At 37.4% G+C, this 16,835-nt stretch overlaps 1 protein-coding gene and 1 pseudogene across 1 annotated transcript in view; one reads left to right on the forward strand and one right to left on the reverse strand.

Moving 5' to 3' along the window:
- SGCD (sarcoglycan delta) overlaps positions 1-16,835 on the reverse strand; it is a 965,947-nt gene that overhangs the window by 633,942 nt on the left and 315,170 nt on the right. The window lies entirely within an intron of this gene.
- LOC112820392 (uncharacterized) overlaps positions 6,889-16,835 on the forward strand; it is a 14,371-nt pseudogene continuing 4,424 nt past the window's right edge.

Below are 16,835 nucleotides of genomic sequence, written 5' to 3' on the forward strand. Positions count from 1 at the left end.
TTTTGGTCACTGCTGTATGCCGCTTACACAGGATAGTGCCTTGCACATACTAGACAGTCATTAATATTTACTGGGTGGTGGATGGATGGATGGATGGATGGATGGACGGACAGACAGATGGATGGATAGATGGCAGGCAAGATAACAGTTTTTGTTCTAACTTGTGAATGTGGGAAAGCTACTTAACATCCCTGGGCCTTAGCTTTCTCATCTATTAAATGGGAGAATTCAAATGCATGACTTTTATCCCTTCCAAAAAAATTCAGAGTTCTTTGTTCCAAGGTGTACACTTCAGGCTAAGAATCCGTTCATAGAATGAGTCTCAGTGTCAGAACAGATTTCCAGATGCCTATCTAGTGAAAACAGCTAAATAAATTATGGCATAAAAAATAAATTGTCATTAACATTGACATTATAGGAGTATATTTATTGACAAAGAAATTGCTCAGGGTGCTGCTAATTTTTAAGAGTTACAAAACAGCATACACAGTATAGTGTCATCCATACATGTATAAATATGCAGGCTTAGAGAGAGATCTGAAAAGATATACACTAACATGTTAGCAGGGCCTATTACTGGGTAGTAGATTTATGGATGAATTTATTATTATTATTATTATTATTATTATTATTCCTATTATAATATCATCTAATTTTCCTCTGTGACTATGTATTATCATATAATACAAATAGATATAATGACCCAGCATCTATTAGGCACCTAGCTCTTCACTAATGAGGTGCCATAATGTATGGGTTAGCACATGGACTCTGGAGTCAGATAGCCTGGTCCAAATCCTGGTTGAGCCCCTTATTTCTTCTGTGACCTCAGGTAAGTTACTCAACTTGTCTTAGCTTCAGGTTCCTCCTATATAAAACAAAGAGCAATTCCCAACTGATTGATTGGTGGTAAAGTTTAAAATAGGTAATCTATGCAAAGTGTCTGACATACATTATATATTTGATAAAAGTTATTATTATACCCAATATAAAGGGTTGTTTTTATGTGTGTGTTTGTGCATGTGTGTGTGTGTGCGTGTGTGTGTGTGTGTTTTATAAACCTGCCAAAATGACAGAGTCATTATCCTCAGGAAGCTTTTAATTTGGTGAGAATAATAAAACTCACACACAAGAAACAAAAAGTGAGCATTACAATAACTTCCCAGAGTCAAGGATTTAGACCAACGATTGCCTTCTGTCTCCTTGAACCTTTATATTCAATGAGATGCCTGAGACCCACCTGCTAGAAATCTCTTGCCTCATCTTCACGCCTACTGACACTCCTCCAGCTCATGTTTATCTTTTGTCTGCTCATTACATTGAGGTCCAAAGGGCTTCTTGGCCTCATGTCTCTTCAAATTCCCATTTCTCTATACCAGTGGTCCTCAAAGGGTGGTTCCTGGACTGGTAGGATCAAGATTACCTGAGAACTTGTTAGAAATGCAAATGTTTGGGCCCAGCCCAGAGCTGCTGGATCAGAAACTCTAAGGATGGAGCCCTATAATCTGTGTTACAACAAGTTCTCCAGGGGTCATGATGCACACTCAAGCTTGAGAACCTTTACTGTCAGATCTGTCTTCCCAAAGCATACATACATCTGTCACTCTCTGCTCTATAATTCTCTCTAGCTACTAAGTAAATAGTGATACGTCTTCATATACTGCCCCTGATGCTCTTCCCTCTGTGGTCTAAGCTCAGTCTCCTTTGCCAGGTTCATCAGCCACTACCTCCACTACTCACAAAATGCTCTAACAAAACTAAAAGAACCTAATTCTCTCTGAATGCAATCCATGTTATGATTCTATTAATATGTTTCTATGCCTTTACTCCTACTAATTCCTAAAAGTGTAATATAATTTCAACTTTTTTCCTATCTTAGATGTTCACACCCTACTGAACCTCAAGATCCAGGGCCCACCCATGAAACGTCACTCAATATACCACCAACCTCCTACAGAGATGATTGCTTTCTCCTCTGAATATCCAAAGCATTAAAGTAGCCCATTTTTCCCTCATGTCCTTCCTTGGTATCACCATGGTGTATATTAGTGACTATTAGTTTCCTAAGGTTGCCATAACAAACTACCACAAACTGAGTGGCTTAAAACCACACACCTTTAGTCCCTCACAGTTCTGTAGACAAGATGTCTGAAATCAAGGTGTTGTCAGGGCCATATTTTTTCTCTTAGTATCTGGTGTTGCCAGCAAGTCTTGGCATTCCACCATATCACTCCAATCTTTGTCTCCATAGTAACATGGCATTTCCTTAATGTTTCTGCAACCAATTCTCCTTTTCTAAGAACACCAGTCATATATGATTGGGCCCACTCTAATCCAATACAACCTCATCTCAACTTGTTTACATCTGCAAAGACCCTATTTAAAAATAAGGTCACATTCTTTTATACTAAAGGTTGGAACTTCAACCTATCTTTTGGGGGAACACAATTCAACCCATAGTAATTTACATATATGATATATGGCCCCTAATCAGTAGCAAGCTCCTTGTAGACAGGTACTCTAGCTCATTTCTATTTTCCTTTCTCTGTGCATCTCGCCTAACAGCCCACCCAATCTCCCCAGAGGACCTAATTAAGAAAAAGAACTCTTTTAGCATATTCTAGTTTAATGAATGGAAAACTAAAAATATGTGGCAGAATGTAATTAAGCACTAGTTACATTAACTAGTAACTAAACATTAAATTGTGTGAATGTTCTATTCAATTGTGGGGCATTGGGAGGTCAAAAGAGAGGTCTATGAGGGTGGGAGTTCTTAGCTATGGCTTCATGGGGGCAGAGGAGCTTCTTAATGAATGGACAGGATTTGGGACAGAAAGAAAACAAAGCGTAACATTCCAGGTAGGGAAACAGTATGAAGAAAAGATTGTGAAAAATGTAATTGTGTGTGTGAGTGTGTGTGTGTGTGTGTGTGTGTGTGTGTGTGTGTGTAAAATGTAATTTAAAAAAAAAATTCTGTTACTAGAACCAGAGCCCTAGCAAATGGATCTGGAATGGAAGGTGGATAGTGGACAGAAATGGGAAATAATCCATCCCTTGTTCTTCTTGTTAGTTCAATGATCATTGTTCTCTTTTCTATTTTTCCCACTTGTTTATTATTCCCTAGCTGGCTTCTAAATTCATTTTTGGGAGAAGATACTTGAGTTGGCAGCTAAATGTGCCCATAGAACCCTGGACTTCATTCTCCTAACACTGATCATCTTCCCGTGCTTGAAGGCAAGCTAGAGAGTAGGATAAAGAACACATCTGCTTTAGTTACTAAGTATCTCCAATGCTCGCCATGCAGAACAGGCCCAGTGAATACATCTTAAATGGACGAACACATGACAAAGGACAACTATAAGAATGTATGTATGTATGTCTGTATGTATGCATGCATATATGTGTATATGCATGTATTTATCAGTGGTTATTCCATTCCATCAACTAGAGCTTCCTGATCACTGGAAAATAACCATTCGACTGGGTCCCTAAATAGTGATCATTCCTTACTTAACTCGACTTTTTCCTGCATCATCCCCATCTTGTTTATATTAGTTCATTGGACAGGACTTGTGCTTATTTCTGTTTCATATTCATTGTAGCACAGTGCTTTACTTAACCAACACAAAAAATACCAGACAATACGAATCTGCTTGTGTTCAAATTCACAGCAGATGATGAGGTTGAAAATGATGGCCTTAATAAATTCATTCTTAAATTTTGGTATAAATAAACATCAGGACAGCCTAAAAGCTATGTGGAAAATGTGTGATTTTTTTTCATAGCTTCCCTCCAAATTCCCTACAATGTACACATAGTAAAGTAAATCAAACAAGCAGTATACACAGCTTGCGCTTTTGTGCTGAGTGGTGTGTCCTTCTGATGGGTGGCATTAACACGGACAGTCTTTCTTTGACAAGCAAAAGTAGGTTTGGGATAGCATCATGCTTTATTCTCTTCCTTGTGAAGGAGGATTATTAAATTTTTATCCCGTGATTCAGATGAAATATTAAATCTCTTTCAAGGAAAAAAAAATCTCCATAACTTTCTCAGATCTTATAATATGTAGTATGTACATTTTAATGACTCATCTAATACCAGTGCCTTCATTATGTACAGAAGCTTAAGAAAGTAAAAAATAATATTCTGATTGATAGAACTCACCATCATTATCATCATAGCAAATATCTGTTGGGCAATTACTACATTCTAGGCAGAATTACTACATTCTTAGCGCTCATTAAGGCAAAGCATCAAGTTCTCTAATTTAAACATCATAATAATGTTATGAGCTAAAAATTCTGATTACTATCATTTCACACATGAAAAAACCAGAGATGTTCGAGGAAAAATAACGTGCCCAAGGTCACACAGCCAGCAATTTGAAGAATCAGATTTTAATACAATTGTGGCTGACTCTAGAATGCATGTGCTATTTACTAAGTTATTTTGTACTCATTTTTTTTAACAGAAAAAGGTAAACCATAAAAAATCAGCTAATTTTGGAAAAAGAAAACAATCACAGAGCAATGTTCATGGGCTATTTCTGGGCTGAGTGCACATTCCACACCATATTTCCTACTGTTGTCATGGCCATCAACAATAGTCACTGAACCCAGAAATTACAGCAGATCCAGAAGAAACTGAAGTAAAAATACACTTTCTAGACAGCCAAGTTTATCTGTTATCAAATATATACTTATATGTAGATATATATATAAATGAGTCAGCAAGTAAACTATTCCTTTTCACCTGAATTGCGAATAGTGACTGATATTGACAAAAAAAAAGTAGCACAGCCTTTGCCCTTATCTGTTCATTCATTTATTAATTTTTAAAATATATATTCAGCATATTGAGTACCTACCATGAGTGAGGCTTTATGGAGAATGCATAGCAATTTGAAATGTGATTCTCCCCATCTAAGAGGAAGCTGAAATAACTATAATCATAGTTATTTGCTATTTAACTGTCATCGGATTCTAGTAAAATAGGTGTCAAACCCATAAAAGCTGTGGGGTAGGAGCCATACTCCTACTGGGAACATTCCATTTCATCTCACCCAGAGTGGACAGGTCTTCAGAGAGCCTTTCCATTCATTCAAGACTCATTCTTAAAGCCTTTCTTCATATCATGGTGTTAAAGCTAAACTATCTTAAAGTATACCTCCCTTTCAGAAAACTTGGTGTCCAACTTGGATTTGAATACTTAAAAATAGATAATGCATCGGAAGGAGAGTTTGAAACATCACATGAGAATGAATAAAGATTACTTTTGATGTAAAGCACCAAAATTTTTTCTGATGTTCCTAAAATTGCATTGCATTTGCTGACCTGCTTGAAATACCAAAGGGATGTCACCAAAATACCTTTCTTCATTTCAGGAAAAAATCCCTGCTGGTTGATAGCAGATAAAATCCTATATACACGGATCGTGGATTAAGCTACTGGTCTGCAAACTATGACCCATGAGCCAAATCCTGCCTGCCACTTGATTTTATAAATGAAGTTTTATTGGCAGCCACACCAATTCATTTATGTACTGTCTATCACTGTTTCTGCACTACAGTGGCAGAGCTGAGTCATGGCCATGTGACAGGCAAAGTCTAAAATGTTTATTATCTGGCCTTAAAAAAAAAAAAAAGTTTGCCAACTCTGTTCTAAACCATCAGTCAGATTCTTCCCAAAGAGCCATATTCCACTGTGCATGGACCCTCTTGCAACTGCCCCTTCAGGTAGGTTACCGTGGGAACTCTAATAGAACCCAGGTATTAGGGAGGACATGGTAGCATTATTCTCAGAATTAGCTGTGATTTGGGCTTGATACCATCAAGAGGCCCATGAGTGAACTTAACTGATTTCATTTAGGTCTTTCTAAGGACAAAGTCCTTGAATAGCTTAGGCTCAAAACTCTTTCATATAAAAGGACAGATTTGCATAATTTAAAGTGTATAGTTTCACAAAGTAATAAGTTTAAATTCTGGCCTTGCCACCTCTGAGATTTCTGGCTCCTCCTTATCCTTGGAGCTCAGACTAAATATTGCACTTTAGACTCCATCAGGCTGTTAGGGAATTTCAGACCTTCCTTTCGCCCGGAACATTTATCTCAAGTTATTTTTATACACTCGTGATTATTTGACTAATATGTGTCTCTAAGAAATTGTAACCTTTATGAGAATTACCACCATGTCTACTTCTTGCTCCCTAACATATTCCTAGAGTTGACTACAGTTTGGGGCACATAGTAGATCCTCAATAAACAGCTGTTGACTGATATTTACTATCCATCTAGCAATAAGTATTCACTGCTGCTTACCACACACAACACTAAGTTATATATTTCTTTGTGCCCTCCTCAGAGCCCAGCGATGGAACTTTGATTTATCAGGAATTCAGCTATTCTTGGATGAATTGAAAGCCCAACCAAATTTGAGCCACCGTCTCCACTATTTACTCTATAGATAATGATGTCACTTAGCAGTTCAAAGAGACTTGGTGACAGCTGTTATTTCACATGAGTGATAATATTTTCATCTCCTATCCTTCTAGAATAAAGGGCCAGTGGGCTGTTAACGAGATGAACAAAACTACCAGCAGACGGCAATTCTTTCCTTGTCACCCACCCAGTAATCACTTCTGCTATGTTCCATCAGTTTGCTTTGCCTTTCCGAACATGCTTTTGGCAGACACTGAGATTGGGCTAAGAATTTTAGTAGCAAGTAGCACACTTAGAGTAATTTCCATGATAATAAAGCTTTACAAATAAGACTACAAGGGAGATGAGGAGAATTGATGCTCAGAGCAGCAGTGACAAAGGGCCTGTATAAATTATCTATTGCGATGTTGATCAAAGTATGTTCCATGGAAGAACAGTGTTGCAAAGTGTTCCATGAAGGAAGAGTTCTACGTGCAAATGAATTTGGGAAAAACTGCAAAGAATGAACCCATCTTGAAGATGGATAAGGTAGGTTACCATTTCAAAGCTCCAAAAATGAAACAAACCTCCCTGCAGTTATGAAAATATGATACAATTTGACTCAGAAGAGTAGAGATTGATAGCACTCATTCACATGTGGGTTTTCGTACCTTTCCTGGACAAAGAAAGATTCTCAGCCCCTTGCCATGAGGCAAAGTCCTCGAACTGGTTCCAACCAATGAAATTGCCTGGGTGTGCCATCCAAGCTAAGGCAGGGGAAAGCTCTGATGTCACGTTCCAGCTATCTTATTTTCTATGAGGAGATCATGAATACCATGCTATTACAATGTCAGAACCATGAGATGGGAGTGCCATGGACCTCTAAGTCAACACACAGAAGTTAGCTTCCCCAGAAAGCCTCCAGGTACATCAGACTTTCCATAAGTAAGAAAGAAACATTTTCCAAGTTTAGCTACTGATATGTGGGGATTAACTTGTTACCACTGCATAGCCTATCCTAGCATTTTTTTTCCCAAATTCATTTGAACACAGAGTTCCTTATTCTTATAAAAATAATGAATTTCACACAGAAAACTTACAGGGAAACACTTTGGGAATCACTATGCCATCTAACATAGTTTTCCCAGGAACCACGGTTGTAGCATTTTGAGATTCTTTAAATAACAAATATACCTCAATCTGCAAGAAAGATTAAAGGGAGAATCCAGACAGCCAACTCAAAAGTGGAAGAGAGATACTAAAAATCAGCCAAGTAGGTTGGAAACCTCAAATCTCAAGTCTCTTTGCTTCTTTCTCCTCTACTAACTCTCTCAATACCATAGCCCAAATGTCTCTTCCTTCAACAATTCACTTAGCAAACATTTATTGAATGCATCCTGAGGGCACCACATGGCATGAGATGGCAGCTTGTGATTTACACTCTACCCCCTTCTTCCCTGATTGCTCACCCTGGTGGGCTATTTTCTCTACAAGGCATGCACCGCCTGTCTCAGTCTCTTGACATTTAGCTCAAACTACGCTGTATTGATAGCTATCCATTCACGTCTGCAGAAAAAAGCCTAGAAATATCTAGGCTTCCTGTACCTCCCAATACTCAAGTTGCCATGCTTGGAACCCAGAGCCTCCCACCTCAGCCACAGCTAATTGAATCATGATCACTGGGAAAGCCAAAGTCAGCAGCATCAAACCACAGGGGACCTGTCCTGAGAACCCTTCCTACAGGGATGTTCTACATGGGATTCTAACCCACCAGCCAGCTAGACCTTCTCTTTTGAGAGGCTTCAAAATCAGAAAGATAGCCAGGTAAGTGCTATCAACAAAAGAAGCAATTGCAATCAGAGTGGAAGCTGAGATGAAGACAGAAGACGTGAGTATGGCAAAGCCAACTTGTTAGACAGTTAAAGATACACTGTGCATCCTGAATGACAGTCCAGGTCTCCATGGCCCCTTGCTCTCAGACAGCTGCCTGAATGTTCTCACACTTCCTCTGGGTAACTTGAGTCCATCTCAATCCCTAAAAGAGCCTAGCTAATACCACTCAAACTTGTGTTCCAAGTTGCTTGAGAACAGTGACCGGGTACTAGGCCATTTTATTACATCATCCATAGTGCTAACCACAGAGCCTGATACACAGTAGATGCACAACTCATTGATTTCTGTGGTATTTACTGAGTTACCTACTCAAATCTCAACTGTAGGCAGCATTTAACAAGGCAGAAAAGTTCTTGGCCTCTTGGAGCTCATATTCTAATTTTAATGGTGATACTTTAATTTTAACTTTAATGTCAATACTTGATTGGTTGGGTAACAGGAATATTAAGCATAATGCTTGGCAACATAGGGACACTATTTTAACAGGGAAGGCAAGACCTAAAACAACTAAAGAACCATTTGTGTCCCATGGAGTCAAAATCTTCCTTATTTAGTAACAGCCCTTTTGTGAAATCCTATTGTTTGCCAGGCACACTGCTGCTTGCTTCCAGATGCTATCTAATTTGGTTCTTCCAAGAATCCCATGATAGAGACGTCATCATGCCTAATTCACAGGTGAGGAAGTAGAGGCTCAGAGAGCTTAAGCCACTTGCCCAAAACCTCACAGTGTGTGGGCAAAGAGTCATAATTCAAATTCTATTTTCCCCTGGCTCTTTCTCAGAAAGGTTTGTGCCCTTCCCACCAGGCTGCACTTAGGGAAAAACAATGAGCTTTTTAGCCACGGAACAAAGAAGTGACAGCTGAGGTGGCAAAGTATACTGTTGTACTATTATTTTTCACTGTGCAATTCACAGTAATCTGACAGCAGAAGCTTATTTTCCAGAGCGAGTTTTTCATATAGCAAGGAAAGAAAAGTAATTACTGTCTGATTCTACCTCTATCATTTTATTTTGGCATGACCAACCCCCCCTCCCAAAATGGAGGAAATTTAAAAAACCTGGCAAGATTATAGTATTATGTTCTAAAACAATTAAAAACATTTACTAGAAGGTAACTTTATTCCACTTATTTCTTCCAATAGGAATAAGTTTCAAATGTTGCCCACAAAAAATTCCCTACATACTGTCCCTAAAACAAATTTCTATCCATCATTGAGAAAGTATATCAATACTATGTAAACCCTTGTTCTTTAATTGAAGTTATAAAATGTGTCATGTTTACATTCTGATAAGACTGCAAATAATTAAGCACTGAAAATGCTTGAGTTATAATTTCTTCAAAGGAGAAAAAATGTATTATCCTATTTTAGAGGTCACAGTTGGCAATTTGCAATAATTCTATTGCATGGTATTTAAATGTTTTAAGAATAACAATTAATAACCAGGATATAATTTCACGTTTTGACTGTCTTCAAGGTGAGTTTGTTTTAGGACTTCAGGTCTCTGAGGCATTTTAGAAGCTGCTGAAATCACTATACAACAACAAAGATAAAGCATCACGAACATTTACTCGGCAATAAAATTCAGTAATTATTTGGCAGAAATAAAAAGGGAAGGAGTAGTGCTACAAGCCGTAACATGGGTGGATCCTGAAAACATGAAAACATGATGCTGTGTGAAAGAAGCCAGACACAAAGGTCACATCCTGCATGATTCCATTTATACGAAATGTCCAAAGTTGGCAAATCCATAGAGAAAGAAAGTATATTAGATTAGTGGTGGCAAGGGGATGGGGGAGTGAGTAGGTGGGAATGGGGAATGACAAGCCACGAGTACCGGGTTTCCTTCTGGGGTAATGAACGCACTCTGGCATTGACTGAGCTGATGGCTGCACAGCTCTATAAACCATCGAATTGTAAGTTATAAATGGGCAGAACTGTATGATATATGAATTACATGTCAATAAAGCTACTATATTAAAAATCATTGCCTGCAGTGCCCAAAGGCACCCTCTCCTTATACCACTTTTCTCAACCTTAGTACTGAGATCACACGCCTTCCTCTGGCTCCTGAGATGTGCCCAGACCCCACGCCAGGCCTTTGTACATACTGCTCCTGTTGTTCCCAATGTCCAGCCTCCCCCTCCCAACCTCCACTGCCAGCTCACTCACGTCAGCCAGACCGGGGTCACTCTCAAACCCCTGAACATCAGACTGCCACTCTCGTGTGACCAGAGGAAGCGTCCCCGATGCTCCAGAATGCTCTCTGAAAAGCACTCATGATCACCTTGTGCATCCACACGTGTATTTAAACTTTTACTTTTTGTTCCAGATGTTTCTATTCCTGCTTGTTCCTCCCGCTGGTAGCACAACACTGGCATATAATAGAAGCTTGGTACCTATTTCAGAAATGAAGGAATGGCTTAGTCAAACTTTTTTTTTAATCATAAAAGCCTTCCCTCTCTCTGTTTTTCTATCAAAAAATATAGTTAGAATTGCTCTTAAAAACTTGCAAATAAACTGTTTACACAGGGATATACTCATGGAATCACAGGTATTAACCAAACACAAAACAGATTTTTTTAAGTGATTTCTTCCAGAAGATAAATGCCCTCAAGGAAAATAACCAATACAATTGCTAGAATAGTTTGTGGCTGAAGGCAAAAATGCTTTTTCCTTATATGAACAACGTTTGTTTTCTTTTCTGTGCAAGTCTGCCTTTTGTTCTGTTCTAGGCATAATCACTGATCAAACATGTCACAGTGAGAAGTGCACTGTGGTTCCGAGTGAGTGAGTGAGTTCACCAGCAGCCTCCTGAACCCAGTCCAGATACAACCTCCTTTTGCAAGTAACTTCACTTCTTGAAGCTTCAGTCTCCTCATCCGTGGAATGAAAATAACAATCGCCAACACCATCAGGTTGTTCTGAGGACTGAATGGCATACATCTATAAAGCAACTCTGCCTAAAGCCTGATCGATAAATGTATGATGATGACGATGCTAATGATTCACGCTACAGTCAAGAAGCCAACAGGCCTCTGGGACAGGGGATGGTGGTGAAGAGACACCATCATAAACCATTAATTCAAGATAGAAAATAATCTCACTACCAGGAACTAATCCTACTGATAACCCTTGCAAAAGTTCTCCAATATACACATTTAAGACTATTTACAATAGATGCTATTTTTAATGAATTTTTTGAAAAGACTGCAACTAGGAACAACTAACATATCCATTATGATTGGATCAGTTAATTAAATTATGGCATGCCCATGTGATCTGTTAGAATGTGGCTGTTAAAAATATGAAGTGAGCCCTTTGAAAACTAAGGAACAGTGCAGCCCTCTTCTCAGCTCCTTCAATTTTCTCTAAGGCTTCAGTTTCATCTTTAATTAGGGAGAGAAAAAAGGAATAGCATTCCTCATTTATTCTTGAAAATCATTGAATAAAGATATGCATATTAAAAAATGAGAAAGAGATTTACATGCTCAGTTGATATTTAAATAGTATTAAATGGAAAGAGTAAAGAATAAAGTACTATGTACAACATAAATCTTCATGTCAATGAAATAATATAAAAATAAGCACATAGAGTAGGGCCCATCTAGTCGGAAAAATCAGGGACTATTTTGCAGGGGACTTGGGGGATTGGAGATGGAAAACTTGAGAAGGGAATGAACTGGGGGCTAAGGAGAGAGCAGGCACATGGGCATGGAGGTGGACTGGCAGAAGGAGAGGTAAGAGTTTGCAGGTCCCAGAGGGAAAAAGTCAGAGAAGATGCACGGGTGGCAGGATATGAGATTGCAGACAAGGAACAGGCTGATTGTGTAGGATTGTAAGCGGCAGATCTAGGCATCTGGACTTTGTCTAGTAGGTGTTAGGATGTTATAAAGATCTGGGAAGAAAGGAATGAGAGGATCAGAGATGCACATTAGGGATGGTCATGTGGAGGGGTACGAGGTGAGGAGCGTGGAGGGCGCAAAGCATGAAGTCGGGCAATTAGAATGCTCCAAGTTGCCCAGGCTTTCCCCTGCATTTTACAGCTGCCCTGTGGGTACAGCTTCAGCTTTACTCCCTGATAGAATGTTTGTGTTGTTTTCATAAGAAATCAGTCACGTGGGGCACCTGGGTGGCTCAGTCGGTTAAGCGACTGCCTTCGGCTCAGGTCATGATCCTGGAATCCCGGGATCAAGTCCCGCATCGGGCTCTCTGCTCAGCAGGGAGTCTGCTTCTCCCTCTGACCTTCCCCCCTCTCATGTGCTCTCTCCCTCTCTCATTCTTGCTCTCTCAAATGAATAAATAAATAAAATAGTGTTAAAAAAATTAGTCACGTGAACGGAGTTGGCGATTCCTTTCCCAAATTCCCCAAAATGTTCCATACATCCCAAAATTACTGATCTCCATTCAATAATCAAATTCTGGGCAGATATCATTTTTCAAAAGAAATGTGATTTTGCCTGTTTAATGAAAGGAAGTGAGATCATTAAAAGAGTTCCCTAAGTAATGCATTTTAAATGAAAGACTTTTTTTAAGTCTTTGGGAAAAAATATCAAAAGTTAAACTGAAACATCCAGGAAAAGCTCAAATTAATATGTTAATTCTGTCAACATCCAAGGCTCTGAGTCCAAGCCTGGAAGGAACAGAGCATACGGTGATTTACTGCTCCCAAGCTAAAATTTTAAATATGCTTATTGATATCACAAAATAAATGTCTCAAGTGAAGTTTTCTTCACTCTTTCAATGTGAAATATGCAAGTATTATAACTTCTATGTTTTGTTTTAGAGATTAGTTTATGATACCAGGAGCCATCAGTGATTTTCATTAAATGTGTCAAATGAGGATGAGCTAGGGAAATAGGTGATGGATTAATATCCAGTATTCTGTCTTTACAGTGAAAATTTTAATGTCTCTCTGTGGGCATTATGTATTTCCCTGTCTGACAGATTTTTCTTCCCATAAAAAAGACAATGAACCTTTGAATTATAGGTAAATGAAATTACATGGTTACAACTCGATGAAACTCTTAGAAATATTATGCAGCATCAACTGCTAAGATTTAAGTTTTCTATTTATCTGCCATCAGTGCTTTGGTGACAAAAAAAAGCAAATTTCTACATATGAATGCTGAAGTAGGTCCATATAAAGGAAATTTGCTATGAGATGCAAAATTATACATATTCCAGTCTTCCTGAGGTTAAAAAGTTTTAAAATATTTAAATGTTAGCTTTGTGTCCAACATTTACTAGGTGAATGCCAATTAAAACCACAATGAGATACCACCTTACACCTGTCAGAATGGCTAGTATCAAAAAGATAAGAAGTAACAAGTGTCAGAGAGGATGTGGAGGAAAAGTAACTCTCGTGCACTGTTGGTGGGAATGTGAATTGGTGCAGCCCCTATGGAAAATATGGAGGTTCCTCAAAAAATCAAAAATAGGAATACTATAAGATCCAAGAATTCCACTAGTGGGTATTTACCTGAAGGAAACAAAAACATTAATTTGGAAAGATATCTGCACCCTATGTTTATTGCAGCATTATTTATTGCAGCATTATAGCCAAGATATGGAAACAACCTACATGTACACACATAAACACACACACACACACACACACACACACACACACACACACACACACTGGAATATTACTCAACCATAAAAAAATGATGAGATCTTGCCATTTGTGACAACATGGATGGACCTAGAGGGTATAATGCTAAGTGAAATAAGTCAGGCAGAGAAAGACAAATACCATATGATTTCACTTACATGTGGAATCTAAAAAAATGAAACAAATGAACAAACAAAAGGTAGAAACAGACCCATAAACCAGAGAACTGGTTGTACACCTGAACTAATGTAACACTGTGTGTCAATTATACTTCAATTAAAAAAAAAAGAGATGGGGCGCCTGGGTGGCTCAGTGGTTAAGTGTCTGCCTTCGGCTCAGGTCATGATGATCCCAGAGTCCTGGGATCGAGCCCCACATCAGGCTCTCTGCTCAGTGGGAAGCCTGCTTCTCCCTCTCCTACTCCCCCTGCTTATGTTCCCTCTCTCGCTGTGTCTCTCTCTGTCAAATAAATAAATAAAATCTTTAAAAAAAATAAAAATAAATAAAAAAGATTGGTGCATTTGAGTACACAAAATAAAGTTTTCATGTATCAATTATATCTCAATAAAACTGTGGAAAATTTTTCTCATGCAGGAAAAAAAACATTCTAAGCAAAGTCAGAACACAAATGAAAAATTAGGAGAAAGTATTTGCAATAATACCCCATTACTATTTTTTCAACATTTATAATTTTTAAACACTGAGGAAATATTAATAACTTTATTTACAGTGTCAATGTTAATTTGGGGGAAAAAATCAGAATTTTTTTTTACTTCTAAAATTAGATTATTTACCAAATAAACTTCTTATAGAAGAAAAAAATTGAGGAAATGAAAACAAATTTTGTAGAGAATGCAAAAGATATTTTACAAGATTTCAAAATGATGTTTAAACATAAGATGTTCAAGTTCACTTTTAATAAGAGAAATGCAAATTTCTCAACCGTAAGCGTGGCAAAAATTCAGTGTGACAGTATAGTTTACTGGTAAGGCCATGGGAAAAGAGTCACTCTCATATACTGATGGTGCAAATTCAGTTACCACCCCAACAGAGGAGAATATACACATGTATTATAAAACTCTATATGCTTTTGTTATTTGATTCAGCAATCACATATCTGAAAATACACCTGAACAAACATCTCCAACAATACAAAAGCATGTATGTACAAGGTCATTCACTACAGCATTATGTGTAATTCAAAATGTTGACAATTATCTTAAGTGCCCATACAGGTGATTAGTTGAATAAACTACCGTACATACACAAATGGGGAACACAGTATCCATAAGGAAGATGAAGGAAGGTTTCCATGAACTGCATGGAGAATAATTATCGAGATATATTTCAGTAAACAGAGCAAACTAAAGAGATTATAAATGATAGACTACTTTTGTGTAAGAAACAAAGGAAAATAAGAAAATGTGTGCATCTGCTTATTTTTCCAAAAAAAAATAGAGGAAGAACAAATCAGAAGCCAATCAAACTGGTTACCTATCAAGGGCTGGGGGGCGGTGAGCTACAGATAAGAAAGGATAAGGGATGGCGAGACCCTTCAAAATTATTCCTTTTCTGGTAGACTTTTGACTTTTAGAATCATGTTAATAATCTACATATGCAAAAAAATAAAATTAAATCAGCAAGAAGGGAATTAAAACACTAAAACTAAACACAAACAGAAATAAATGAACCCCAACTGCATTTTAAATGAATAGTAACACTGAAGAGAGAGCAAAGAAAACAAATTTAGGTAATTTTCAACACAGTACTTTGACATATATCTTCAATCTAGTGAAAAGAAAAAAAAATAACTGCTATCAAATACTGAATTCTTTTTAGAAGGTTTGGTTTTTATAGAGGTATGGTTCTGAAACTACTTTACATGGATTATAGAACTGAGCAAATTAGTCAATATGTTAATGATGGGATCAGGGTTCTCACTGTGAAAGAAGGGAGATTAAAATATGTGAAAAAGAAAGTGTTCTAAGGACCCTCTTTTGTTTCAAAAATCAGTTTGTTGTACTAGAAGACACCAGTGATTTGTCAAAGTAAGAAACCTCTAGAACTGAACTGGTTTTGAATGAGCTTGAAAGCAATCATGCCCTAGTATTAATGAGCCACCCAGAAGCCAGATTTTGTTTGTCAAATAACGTTCCCCAAACCAGGACTCTTTGAAGAAATATCTGACTCCAGAGCTAGAACATCTGGTGCCAGAATGTAGAAAAATATATGCTCTGATTTCAAAAAAATTCATGGAAATAAAGAAATACAACTTAATCAACTTTGTTATCACACACTTATTTGGGGGAATAATAATTAACTAGGTAGGATTATATATCTCTTTCTAGAGTACCAATATCATTAACTACTTCTGTTGCAATGAATATTACCCATACATATTTTTCTTACAAGTATAGCTACCATCTAACACCACACAATGTTACTATAATACTACTGAATGTATTCCTTAAGCTGTATCCTTTAACCTCGTAACTTATATGTATCCCCAGACACTTTTAATAAGGTATATTTTATATTTTTTCCAATTTCTGGGATCAGCCTATAGTAAGAAACTTTATTATAAAGTATTTGATTGAACAGTCATTACAGAAAAGAAGATAAATGCTTTAACCGTTGTAATTTATATTTTTTCCAAAGGTTAAGACATTCATATGATTCAAAATAATTGTGTAAAAAAGATATTGGTATAAAAATTTCACTACCACCTTTGTCTCTAATTGGTTATTTATCTGTCAACTGTGGGTAACCACTTTCTATATTTTTGAGGGCTATCTTTACAGAATTTCCTTGTGAAGAAATAAGGCTATATATATATATTATTTTCCCCTTTTCTTCATAATGGTAAAATATGATATATATATATATATATATATATATATATATATATATATA

The sequence above is a fragment of the Callorhinus ursinus genome, unplaced genomic scaffold (genome assembly GCF_003265705.2).
Source record: "Callorhinus ursinus isolate GAN/ISIS: 27379988/994484 unplaced genomic scaffold, GSC_fseal_2.0 scaffold3, whole genome shotgun sequence".
In the NCBI taxonomy this organism is placed as follows: Eukaryota; Metazoa; Chordata; class Mammalia; order Carnivora; family Otariidae; genus Callorhinus; species Callorhinus ursinus.